The 12,205-nt window shown below is 45.8% G+C and overlaps 1 long non-coding RNA gene across 2 annotated transcripts; it reads left to right on the forward strand.

The window, feature by feature from the left end:
• The first annotated feature begins 2,395 nt into the window (after positions 1-2,395).
• Positions 2,396-6,132, forward strand: LOC119064904 (uncharacterized). 2 transcript variants are annotated; one of them, XR_008392615.1, is made up of 3 exons: positions 2,396-2,616; positions 5,153-5,232; positions 5,972-6,132. It is a non-coding gene; the product is annotated as an uncharacterized LOC119064904 (long non-coding RNA). The 2 variants fall into 2 exon arrangements; XR_005085513.2 differs by lacking the exon at positions 5,972-6,132 and adding an exon at positions 2,706-2,780 and having other exon boundaries at positions 5,153-5,449.
• The last annotated feature ends 6,073 nt before the right edge of the window (positions 6,133-12,205 follow it).

Below are 12,205 nucleotides of genomic sequence, written 5' to 3' on the forward strand. Positions count from 1 at the left end.
CTCGGACTGCTACTGCTCCCATTTCACAGATGAGGGGACAGAAGCGCAGAGAGGTTAAACCATTTATTTGCCTGGCTAGAAAGTAGAAGATTCTATATTTGACCCCAGGTCTGTCTAATCTCTGAGCTCATGTTCTTACCCACCACACACATTTTTTTAATCAATAAAATGACCATTTATTAAGAATTTCTTTGGGCTGGACATTGTGCTTGAGCTTCATGCTCATTGTCTTATTTGATTTTCCTAGTCCTTGCCTCAGTAATATACCTTTATCCCTGCTTGACAGATGACTCCGAGAGGTTAAGTCATTTATCCAAAGTGACACAGCCTCAGAAGGCATGAAAATAAAGATTTAAACCTAACTGTGTTGATTCCAAAGTCTGGTGCAGGGTGGCATCTGTACCCAGCATTTATGCGCATCTTCTAAATATACTTACAAGGCTTTTCAAAGAAGAGGCAACAACAGCAATAGTTGTTATCTTTTGCAGCGCTTAGCTGGACACGGCTTCCCGTGGCTTTACCGCCTACCCTAGGCTTCACTGCAGTCGGCTGGAGGCGTATGATTCAGTTACAGGCAATGAAAAGCTCTGCCCCCACACATCCACAGGTGCCACTTCAGGGTCCTGCCCTTCACAAGGAAGGGACAGTGCCCTTCCTTTCGCCATTCCCTTCCTGCTGGCTGAAATAAGACGTGGTGTTGGGGAGCCACCCTGGACCACGTGGACAAGGATGTCTCTGTGGTAACGGAGGAGCTCGGATGGCATGTGGCTGTCCAGGGTAGGTGCCCAGGGCATCTTCCACCTTGAGATTCCTCCATCTCTATAAGTTCAGCCTTTGTAGGAACAGAACCTTAACTAGTGACTGCCAGGAGCTGGGGGATAAACACCCCCTACTCCCTTGCCCTTTGGGTGGACAGTTCTGAGGTGTGTTTTCTTCTGCGCCCTGGAGTTCCAGGGTGGGATTGAGCCTCAGTTGCCCAGAGTGATAACCTGCTTAGTAACTCACCTTTTATTGGCTTTTTTCCCCACCCTGTCTCACTTCCAGATTCCCCCACCAGTGCTTCCTGGCAAGCATTCTTTGAAAATATTTGCCTCATAGTTGTTATTTTCTCCAACCTACTTTTCAGCTGGTAAGCAGTGCCCTGCACCAACCTACCGGTAAGCACAGCAGAAAGGGTCCTAATAAGAGGACTGCTCCCCTCCTGCCCCTGGCTGGCCCTGGGACGACTCAGGAATCCACCCTGCCTGCACCCTCTTTCTCGTATATCAATTTTCCCCCTAACCCATTCAGTCCAAGGCTCCGGCCAGCTCCCCTGCCCACCCAGGGAGTTAGCCTCAGTCCCCTCCTTGGACTCCGTTCCCTCCTCAAGGACTCTGTTCTGTCCTGCCAGTGATAAGACATTTCACATCGTCTTCCTGTCCCTGACCTTTACAAGAACAGTGCTCACCCAGGGCCTGCGGTGTTACTCTTTGGGGATAAAAGCAGTGGGAACAGGAAGGTTCCTAAAAGGTCACCATTTATTCATTCAGTCAGTCATTCAACAGATATTTATTGAGGGCTTGGGCAAGCAATCTAAATTGCAGACAGTAAAATCAGCTAGACCACCTTAATCAGAAGGGTTTTTTAAAAAGGTATTAGGTAGTATCCCAGATGCTAAACTACAACAGTGTAGGCAGGAGTATCAAAGCCAAGAGAAATATCCACCTTCACTGTTGAACTGTTCCAACAGAAACGTCACTGCTGTTGCTGCCGCCGCTGCCCAGCACTTAGGGTACTCCCCAGAAGGACCAGACACTCCACTACTGTGCTGGCCAGCAGGCACCATCACTTGGCATCCCACAACTTGTTTTTGCCTTGAAGGCTCGCCAGGGGAACCTGGGCCACATGAGTCACTCCTGCTGCAAAGGAGTCTGGGAGATGGGTTTAGTTTTCACTTTCTAGCCTTTACAGTGCAGGAAGCCATATTAGAGGGGATTGGGAGAGGATAGGTCAGTCTGCAGAGCCCGGTACAGGGCCACAACAATGATAAAGTCATAAAAGTTCCTCTTTTCCAAAGGCCCACTGTTCAGGGGCTGATTAGGAGCTTACTATATATATATATATATATATGTGTGTGTGTGTGTATATATATATATATATATATTAGTGTATATATATACTGTGTATATATATTTGTGTGTATATATATATACACACACACACACAAACATTGCCTTATGGCATTAATATTTACATAAATGGTATCGCACTAAGAGTTTACTTCTGAAACTTTCTCTTTTCACTCAACATTATACTTTTAAGACCTATTTAGATCTAGTTTACTCATGTTTACTGCCCACTGGTATTCCTTTCAGGGAATATGCCACAGTTTACTTACCCACTCACTTACCGATGCCTCTCCCACCGATTTCCCTGCAGGCCCGCTGTGGGCGGAGCTACTGCACCCGTACAGGCACAGGCCAGCGCTTCTCCGGGGCGCAGGAGAGGAAGCGGGCTGCTGGCCGCAGGACAAGTGCGTTTCAGCAGGCAAACGGCAGCGTGTGCGAGGGACTCCCCGCTCCCCACATCCTCACCACCGACACCACCACCCTCACATCAACATTCACTATGTACCAGGTACTTTCACAAAGTTTAACGTGAACTAACTCGTGGTACCAACCCTCCGAGAAACTTGGAGGTAAAGACAACTCATTCTCCTTTGACAGAGAGAGAGACATGGAGGCCACAGAGGGGAAGTAACCAGCCTCAAATCACTCTGAATGGCAGAGCATGGTATCATGGTATGAGCTCAGAGAGGCCGCTTCCGGAGCCTGAGCTATTTATTAACCAGTCTTCTACACTTCAGTGTTTTCTGATTTTCAAATTGCTGTCAGTCCACGGCTGTGAAACGTCTCTTAAGTGTTTGAACTTGAATTGCCTGCTTTGGAGAGACGTTGAGGCTCTTTCCATCTATTTATTGGCCAGTCATATGTCATTTTTGGAAAAATGCCTCTTTAGAGCCATGGCTGCCCCTGAATTTCTGATCTTCAAAGCAAATGCCCTGAAAGCTAGAACGCTGAGCCGGGCCTGGCATAGGGCGGGTGTTTGGTGAAAATATACTGGGCTGGACTGGCGGTGTCGCTCACCCTGTCTTGCTCCCCAAGCCTGATGCTCATTAATAAACCTGCTTATATTACTGGTCCGTCGCCTGGGTGCCGGGCACACGGGCAGCTCCCTGGCCTCAAGCCCATTTCCTCCTCTATGATCTGACTAGACTCTGTCTCCCTCACCTCATCTCCTTCGACCCCCACTCCCTTGTTTCTCATGAACCCCACTGGCCATTCTCCCGTGCCTTCACTCAGCCACCTTCACCCCCACCTCAGGGTCTTTGCATGCGCTGTTCCCTCTGCCTGGAACTCTCTTCCCATGAGGGCTCCCTCTCACCCTTCAGGCCTCAGCTCACATGCCACCTATTTCCCAACTATTTTCTTTATAGGAAAATATGGAGCATAATGGCCAATGATTAGACAGCTGAAGTATTGGTAATGTTTCTGAGTTATGTTTTCTTATTACACGTCTATATTTCCAACTTTTTTTCTAAAATGGTGCTGTAGTCCCTACGTGGATTTTTTTTTTCTTGCTCAAATTTACAATGAATTAGAAGTAAGTCCTGAGAGAGGAGCAGTAAGTTTCTGGGGCTCTTTCTGCCAGTCTTCCTGGCTCAACCCTTCAGCGGGACTCAAATGAGATCCTGGCTTTTTGTGACCCCCAAGAATTCCGCACTCCCCACCCCACCCGCTGCCACCTGCCCATTGTCTGTCCTTCACTATGTATGAACTGTGAGCCTGTAAGCAATCCCCAGATTCCAAAGTCTCTCTGCTAAACAGCCTCCCTTCCCCTATGGATGTTTGTGACCTACAAAAAGGATAAAAGCACTTACTCTGCAGGGTAGTTATAAAGATTCAACTTCCCTGTGCTTAAAAAGCATCTAGCAGAGGAAGGTTTATTACTGTGTGGGAACTGTACTATTCGATGAGTTTGTAATCAGATAAGCCCTGCTCACTGTGTGGTTTTACGCAACTCACTTCACCTCTCTGAGCCTCAGTTTCCTTATCTGTGAAATAGAGATTTAAAAAATCCATACTGAGTCCACTAGAATGCCTTTTGCTAAAAAAGCAGTAGCTAATAAGACCCAAACTGGCTTAACTAGAATGGGCTAGCCTGCCTCCCCTCGGGGCAGTGGTGGAGCTGCCAGATTTGTGACATCATCAAGGCCCCAGGTTCTTTCCATCCCTGTTCTGCTGTCCAGTGTTGACTTCATCCCAAGGCTAGTTCTCCTCGTTCACAAAGGATCACTGTCAAGAGCAATCAGGGCTACAGGCATCCTCTTTCATGTCCAGTAGGCAAAAAGGGGCATTTCCAGACCCTCTCCTGGAAGAGTGAGGAAGAACTATCCTGGCAAGTCTCTTCACTTCTCATTGGCTAAATTTGGGTCACACGCCCATTCCTGAACCAATCTCTGGCAAGGGGATGTAATTCCTATGATCGGCTTAGACTAACTGGGTCCCAGGCCTGGGTTGGAATGGATGTCAAGGAGTCAACTGTGCTGTCCACTGCACCTGCCCAAAGGTGCAGGGAGAATGAAGTGAGATCTTGCTTACAAAGCTTAGCACTCGGTAGGTACTCAATAAATAGTAGTTCTTATTACTATAATCACCACCACCATCATCATCATCACTTAGGGGTTTTAGCATCAGACAGACTTCAGTGAACAATTTCTCCACTTATTGGCTCTCCGGCCTTTCAAAAGTTGCTGACCTTCAATTCGACTCTGTAAAATGGAAATAAGTGTCCCTATCCAGCATCATTAACGTGTGACAAATAGTTAATGTTTAACCTGTGCTGATCACACCTTTTCTCTTTTTTTAGCCTTCTAGTAGTGAATGGCCTCTCCCCCTCCTCAGTAGATGTGGTTCAAGGGAGGGAGACTCTCCCTCCTGGCTCCAGGAGTGAATGCATTATCTTCACCTGAATGTCCACATCCCTCAGGCCAATTTGATTGGTTCAGGGTAAACATGTGATTCAAACTGGACCAATGACTGGAGGCTCTAGAACTTTACTGGTCTTCCTAGGGAAAGGGGGTTCTCTTCTCTCTTTTTTCTCTTCTCTTTAGGATTGCTGAGCTGGAAGGACCACAATCTGGGAGCTGCTGGAAACCATCCTGGTCATCACATGGGAAGAGCCTGCCTGAGAGTGAGGCCAGTAGAAGGGAAAGCAGAAATGGGAGAGGAAGAGGGGCAGAGCCCCTTATTGACACTGTTGAGCCCCTGGATCTAGCCATGCCTGAACCAGTTCTACCACTAGACTTTTCCTTACATGACCCAATTTTCCATTAGACTACTTTGAGTTTCTGTTGCTTGCATTGATGAGTTCAGAGTCCAGCCTAACCTGACCGAGGGGGAAATCAGAGAAGGACATAGTCCTCTGAGGGCAGGACTTTGCTTAGCCAAGAATTTTGCCCAGACCCATGCATAGAAGAGAACTCCAGAAGTATCTGGAGTCAAAGTGCAAACAGTCTGGTGAGGATTCCTTTTTCTCTTGCTTATGATAAACGGACACACACACACAGAGGAATATTTTTACAAAACTGGGATCATACTGTACATCCTCAAATACCACCCCAGCTATGTAGCTCTGCCTCCATCCCATCTCTTGTATTGTAGTATTTTTCACTGTCTGAATTAACTTACTTTGTTTTCTTGTATACTGTCTGTCTCTTCTTCCGGAATGTCAGCTCTCCACGGTTAGGGGCTTTTCTCTGTTTATCACTGCTGTGTCCCCAGGGCCTTGAACAGAACGGTTAAGTATTCAATACTTATGTTTAGAATAAATGTAGTTAGTTTGTTTTTACTGAGCGGTATGATCACAAACGTCTTTCCATGGTAATACTTATTTTTAGAATTCAACACCTTTTTTTTTTTTGCTCTGGCAGGTGTAGCTCAATGGATTGATTGCCGGCCTGCAAACAGAAAGGTCACTGGTTCAATTCCCAGTCAGGGCACATGCCTGGGTTTTGGGCCAGGTCCCCAGCTGGGAGTGTGCAAGAGACAACCAATCCATGTATCTTTCGCACATCCATGTTTCTCTCTCTCTCTTTCTCCCTCCCTTCTCTTTTCTCTAAAAATAAGTAAATAAAATCTTAAAAAAAAATTATAAACGTCTTTCCAGTGTAATAGATATGAATCTGCCTCTATCTTCGAGATGGATGCATAGAATTCTACTGGTTGGATGGGCCATGTTTGTTTCCCAAACCTTGTTGAATGACTGCAGGTGAAATGAACAGCCAAAAGAACCAGGGGTGGGTGGGTCCCTATCTCCTTTCCTGCAACACAGAGTAGGGGGACCCACCGGGCGCTTCACAGGCTCACCCTGATTCACAAGGAGAGGATTTGAGCAAACACAGGTGGCTTTGTGTTTTGGCAAGAATTCCCCAGGCAAAAACAGTCCTTAAACACATGAAGGTGAGGACAGGCAAACAATTTATCGAGGACAGAGTTATTTATTAAGCTCCCAACCCCAAATGGAATTAACTTAAATTTTTTTCTAATTACAAAAGTAATATTAGCTTATAATTATAAAAAATCAGACAGTACAGAAAAGCAATCATAATTTTAGAGCATTTTATAAATTATCTCATAGATTTTTTTATTACTGCATAGGCACTTATTTAAACACTGAAGCATATTTGTTCTATTTTTTAATTCAACAGTACTAGCTAAGGTTTACTGAGTCCTTACATATGATAGTTGCTCTCTATTGAATTCATTTTATCCTAACAACAGTTCTGTGTGATGCGTTATATTATTAACCCCATTTTACAGATGGAGATACCGAGACAGAGAGAGGCGAAGTGGCGTAGCCAAGGTCACACAGCCATAGGTAGCTAAGCTGGAATTCAGACACAGGGAATTTGGCTCCAAGGCCCATGGCCTTAACCACCACACCATGTTGCCAAGGCAGAGCACGGGCCCTTTCCTAGGATGAAATCCGTACATGAGAGCGATTATTTTTCATGCGTTCATTTAAAATTTTTGTAATTTTCCCCTACTTGAAAAGACAGGGGAACTTCCCTTTTGGTCAGCAAATGAGGTAAGAAAACGGATAGTGTCCACCACAGCTGGTATCTCTGACCCAGGAGAATCAATAAAAGGGCTCAGCGAGAGGGATAATGCTGGTGACTTGGACAGGCCGACGAGAAGCCATAAAGCGCTTCCTTTAAAATGAACATTTGAAATGACGTGTGGCTTCCTTTGTATTTTCACAGGATAGGCCTGCAAAGGTCTCTCTAGGTAGGTGTCCAGGAAGAACTTATTACACAAAACAAAAGACACACCCAAATACCGATGTCAGTGTGCTTAGTCTTTTCCTCATCTAGCCTGGTGCACGGTGCCTGCCTGGACGTGACGTCTATTTACTGTCCAAGGGACGTGCTGGGAGATCAAGAGTGAAATGCTCACACCTACGACTTTTAAGCACTCACAGATCCACATAAGGATTTGTTCAATGCGACTATTGACTAACCAACCTGTGAAACACCCAAGGCCCTGAGGTAGGGGCAAGCTCGCCACATTCACGGAGGTTAAGGGAGCAGAGCCTGGAGCCCAGTGAGTTGGGCTGTGGTAGGAAAGGTACCCGAGAAGGTGAGAGACCCCTGCAGGGCAGAAAGAAGATGGAAGTAGGCCTGCAGAGTACTCAGAAGAGTTTGGGTTTTGTTCACGATTAGAAGGGGCGCCTTGGGATGCTTTTGAGCATGGGAAGAACAGGATCAGTGAACGCTTAAACAGCAAGTAAGAGTAGAAGCAGCAGAAAACATAAGCAGAGCCCTTTGGCACATTGCCTGTCATGGGGAACACCCAGTAACTGCTGGTCAACTGTCAAAAACTAGAAATATGCCAGCTTGTCACATTCAAAAACAGGAAGTGGAGGCCACGGTTATTGGATATCTTCATCTTGGATGCCACCTCACCTCCCTATTCCATGAGTCACCAAGCTCCGTCAACTCTTCCTCCCTGCCCTCCACCCTTCATCTTTGTATTCTTCCCACCGTCCCCACCTCGAGACCTGGCGACAGACAGAAACGCTCATTTCCAGGCTGGCCCTGAGCATACCTTTTTTCTCTTCCCCTTTAAAAAACATCCTATTTTTCCTCTTTTCTTGCTTCATATCATTTTCAGGAAAGAAACAATTTCAATAACAAGAAAAGAAAAAAGAACACCCATGATCCACAATTCAGAGACAACCATCATCAAAACAACATTTGAATATATATTTTCCTGCCCTTCTTTATGTATTTATTTTTTGGGTTATCGGTTTTATTTGTATCAAGGTTATAGAGGCAAATAACTTGGTGAGTCAGATTTTCTAAAAACAGAAATCTCCACTTCATTCCCTCCTCCCACTTCCCCCTTCCCAGAGACACCCACTTTGACCTCTTTGAACTGGTTGTTTGACATTAACTCCATTTCCCTCAGTAACAGGCTTCTATTTGCACTTCTGAATCTCCCAGTTTTCGGGATAATCTTCTCCCCCGCTGTAGGGTGTGAGGGTTCTGCTCCCTTTCCCCCTCTACACTGGGCCCCAGCATCGCACACGCCCTTCCCACCTGCCCCACCCTCTCAAGATGGTTGTAATTTTGGTAAGATCAATATTTATTATTTACAGAATTGTCACTATGTAAATGTCATTCACAGCTGAGCTGTGTGGTAAACTACGATGTCCTTTGCTTTCCTGCACAGCTTTATAATTTTCCTTGAGTTAATCATTGTCTTATTCTCCTCCCCCACCCCTAGCAGACCTAATTTTCTCAGTATTTGTTTCCAGTTCAACTTCAAACATTTTGCCAATGGTCCAGTGGCAAACACCTTCCAGTGTCAGAAATGGTACTTACTTACCTTTTTGGAGAGATCCCCCTGGGGCCCTCAGACCTGCTGGAATCTTCACTGGGTACCCCCTCTGGTACGCAGCCATCATTCTGGGATCCCCCTTTACCACCATCTGGGAATTCCAGTTGCTTCTGTCTTGAGCTGGGTTTCTGTTTCCTATACATATGTGGTGTCAAGGGGGTCACTCTTATGGGCAGCTGGAACTCTGGGCAACTGTTTAGAACATGCACCTCAGAGCTGCTCCATCCAAGGTCCTTCAACTTCCGTCAGTTACTGGCTGAGGCCTGTTCTGGGACCATCAACACCCAACGCAGCTGGCTTGTCTTGTGCTGACCGGAAGCACTGAGTCAGCAGCAGGACCCTCTGAGGGGTTATGAGCAGTCACCAACAGAGTCTGCTATGGAACTGGAAAGCCCCCAAACTTCAGATTCCCAGGCCCCACAACTGGAGATCCAGTAGATCTCTGACAGGACTGGAATCTGTATTTTTTACAAAGATGCTGTGTTTGTTTGTTTGTTTTTCAAATATTTTATTTATTTTTAGAGGGAGGAGGAAGGATGGAGAATGAGAGGGAGAGAGACATCTATGTGAGAGAGAAATCATCAATTGGCTGCCTCTCACGTGTCCCAACCAGGGACCAAACCCACAACCCAGGCACGTGCCCTGACCAAAAATCAAACTGGTGACATTTTGCTTTGTGGGATGACATTCAACCAACTGAGCCACACTAGTCAGGGCTGGAATCTGTATTTTTTTCGCAAATTCTCTCAGACGTATCTTTTGCACCTGACTCCACTGAATTCAACAAGCTCAGATCTTTCATTTCTGCCCAGTAATTTTAGTGCCTATTACCTGCTAAGTGGCCAGGACCAAATTAAAACATTAAAATTTATACACATTAAAAATTATACCCAACTCTTCCCCATGTGTAAATCCATATGAAAGAATACTAAATGGTAAAACTCAATGACAGGAAGGCCAACACAGAACTTATTTTCCCCACAGGGCAGTAGGCAGAGAAATGGCCCCCCAAAGATGTCTACATGCTAACCCCTGAACCCTGTGAATATGTTCTATTACATGACAAGGGAGAATCTCAGTTGACCTTGAGATGGGGAGGTCATTCAGAACATCGGATGGGCTCAATGTGGTCACAAGTCTCCTTATAAAGGAAAGAAGAAGGCAGGAAAGTCAGAGTCAGGGAAGATGGGATGACCAAAGCAGAGGTTGAAGTGATGCCATTGTTGGCTTTGAAGAGAGAAGATGGGACCACAAGCCATGGAATGTGGGCGCCTCTACAAGCTGGAAGAGGCAAGAAAAGACATTCTTTCCTCGAGCTTCCAGGAGGAACACAGGCAGCCCTGCTGACATCTGGATTTTACACCCACAACACTTCTAACCTATAGCAGAACTCTAAGATAATAAACAATTCGTGTTGTTTTAGGCCACTTTTTTACAATAAATCTCTTAACGTATTTCTCCTGCTGGGTCTGCTTCTCCGGTTAAACCCTGACTGGTATACACGGTAACCACTTTGACATATCAAAGTCATTAACAAGTTTTTTTTGGTGCCCCTGTTTTGCAGACGGCTTCAGCATTTTCTAAGCTCTGGGGAAAAGAGTAATGAAGAAGACATCGAGATTCCACATCTGTAAAATTGGGCTAATCAGAGTAACTCATAGGGTTTTTATAGGCGTTAAATAAATTACAGAGCATCATGTCCTTGAAACAACGCCTGGTACAGAATAAATATTCAAGAAACATTAAAAGAGACAAAGAACAGAAAAAAGACAGGAGTGTGACAACCATCTACTTTCAGGGACTTGCATCCTGGAGGGGAGAATGGATGATAAACTTAGTGAAGAAGGAGAGAAGGGAAGGATGGAGGGAAGAAGGGGGAAAATGCCTGATAATGATAAATACCCCAGAAATACTTGTTTTAAGATTAGACTAAGGGTTGGCCGCCCATGGTGGGCCAATCCAGCCTGCCAGCTTCTTTTATACAGCCTCTAGCTAAGAATGGTTTCCCCATTCTTAAACAGTTGAAAAAAATCAAAAGAATCTTTCATGACATGTGAAAATGATAAGAAATTCCAGTTTCAATATCCATCAAGTTTTCTTGGAGCACAGCCACGCCCATTTAAATCATTTATAGTGTCTTTCCCACTGTCAGACAGAACGGAGTTGTTGGGATGGAGATCAGACTAAAACATTTACTGTCCAGCTCTTTACAAAAAAAGTTTCCAATCCCTGCTTTAGACTGAGTGGTCAGGGAGGGCCTCCCTGAGGAGGTGACATTTAAACTGAGATCTGAATGGCAAGATTAGGGGAAGAGGGCTGTGGAAACAGAGAACAAAGGTAAAGCCTTTTCTCTAATCTTATAACAGCCTTCCAAAGGCTTTTGTCACAACAATCACGTGACCTAAGGTTCTTTAGGTGCTGTAGGGTCCAGGGTCACAGGCCCACAGGTACTGAGTTCGGGCAGGGAGACAGGACTGTCTGGCACCAAAGCCTGCCATGCCCTGTGCCAGCAGCCTAACAGGGCACAGGAGCCCAGGAAATGGCTTTATTTGTCAAATGACTTTATTTGCCTTCCTGGTGTCAATGACCGGGGATTTCAGATTCATTCCCAGGAACAGGTGAGAAGGGCCTGGGATTTGTTCATAAGCCTGAGAGCAGGTGTTATTTGGGCTCCTGGTTGGCAGCAGGTCCATGATTGCCACAAAGCCCGGATGTGGACCCGATAACAGGATCTGTGGGGCAAGGGCAGTGGGGGCGATGCAGATAAAATGAGACATCCATCGGTGACTCAGGGCCCTGCTCTCATTCTGACTAACTCCAGCCCATCAGGGCTCAACCCCAGCAGCTAGCTGAGGTTTTCTGGGCCCGACAGAAAAGTGGCAACCTCAATGCCCTCAGTTGGTAAGTGTGGTTCTGAGAGAACCCAGCTCTCTAGAAGCCATTTCTCTGATCCCTAGAAGCCATTTCATTTTCACCAGGCTCTGTTTGTGATAACAGAGGAAACCAGGCAGTTTAGCCCCATATTAGAGCCAGAGAAATGAAGACAGTGGAGAGGAACAGGGGGTACAGGTTAAAAGCACAGACTTCGCCTGAATCACAGCCTCGACTTTTGCCACCTGCATGACTTCAGGCAAGAGAGGTTGACCTCTCTGGGCTTCAGTTTAGGGGTTATGATAATATCTGTCGCAAAGAAATGTGAGGAATTAAGGAAACAATAGCCCGGCACCACACCCACGGAAGGACTCAGTAAACTTTGGCTGATC

Source organism: Artibeus jamaicensis, unplaced genomic scaffold (genome assembly GCF_021234435.1).
Source record: "Artibeus jamaicensis isolate MK-2021 breed Jamaican fruit bat unplaced genomic scaffold, CSHL_Jam_final contig_685, whole genome shotgun sequence".
NCBI classification, from domain to species: domain Eukaryota; kingdom Metazoa; phylum Chordata; class Mammalia; order Chiroptera; family Phyllostomidae; genus Artibeus; species Artibeus jamaicensis.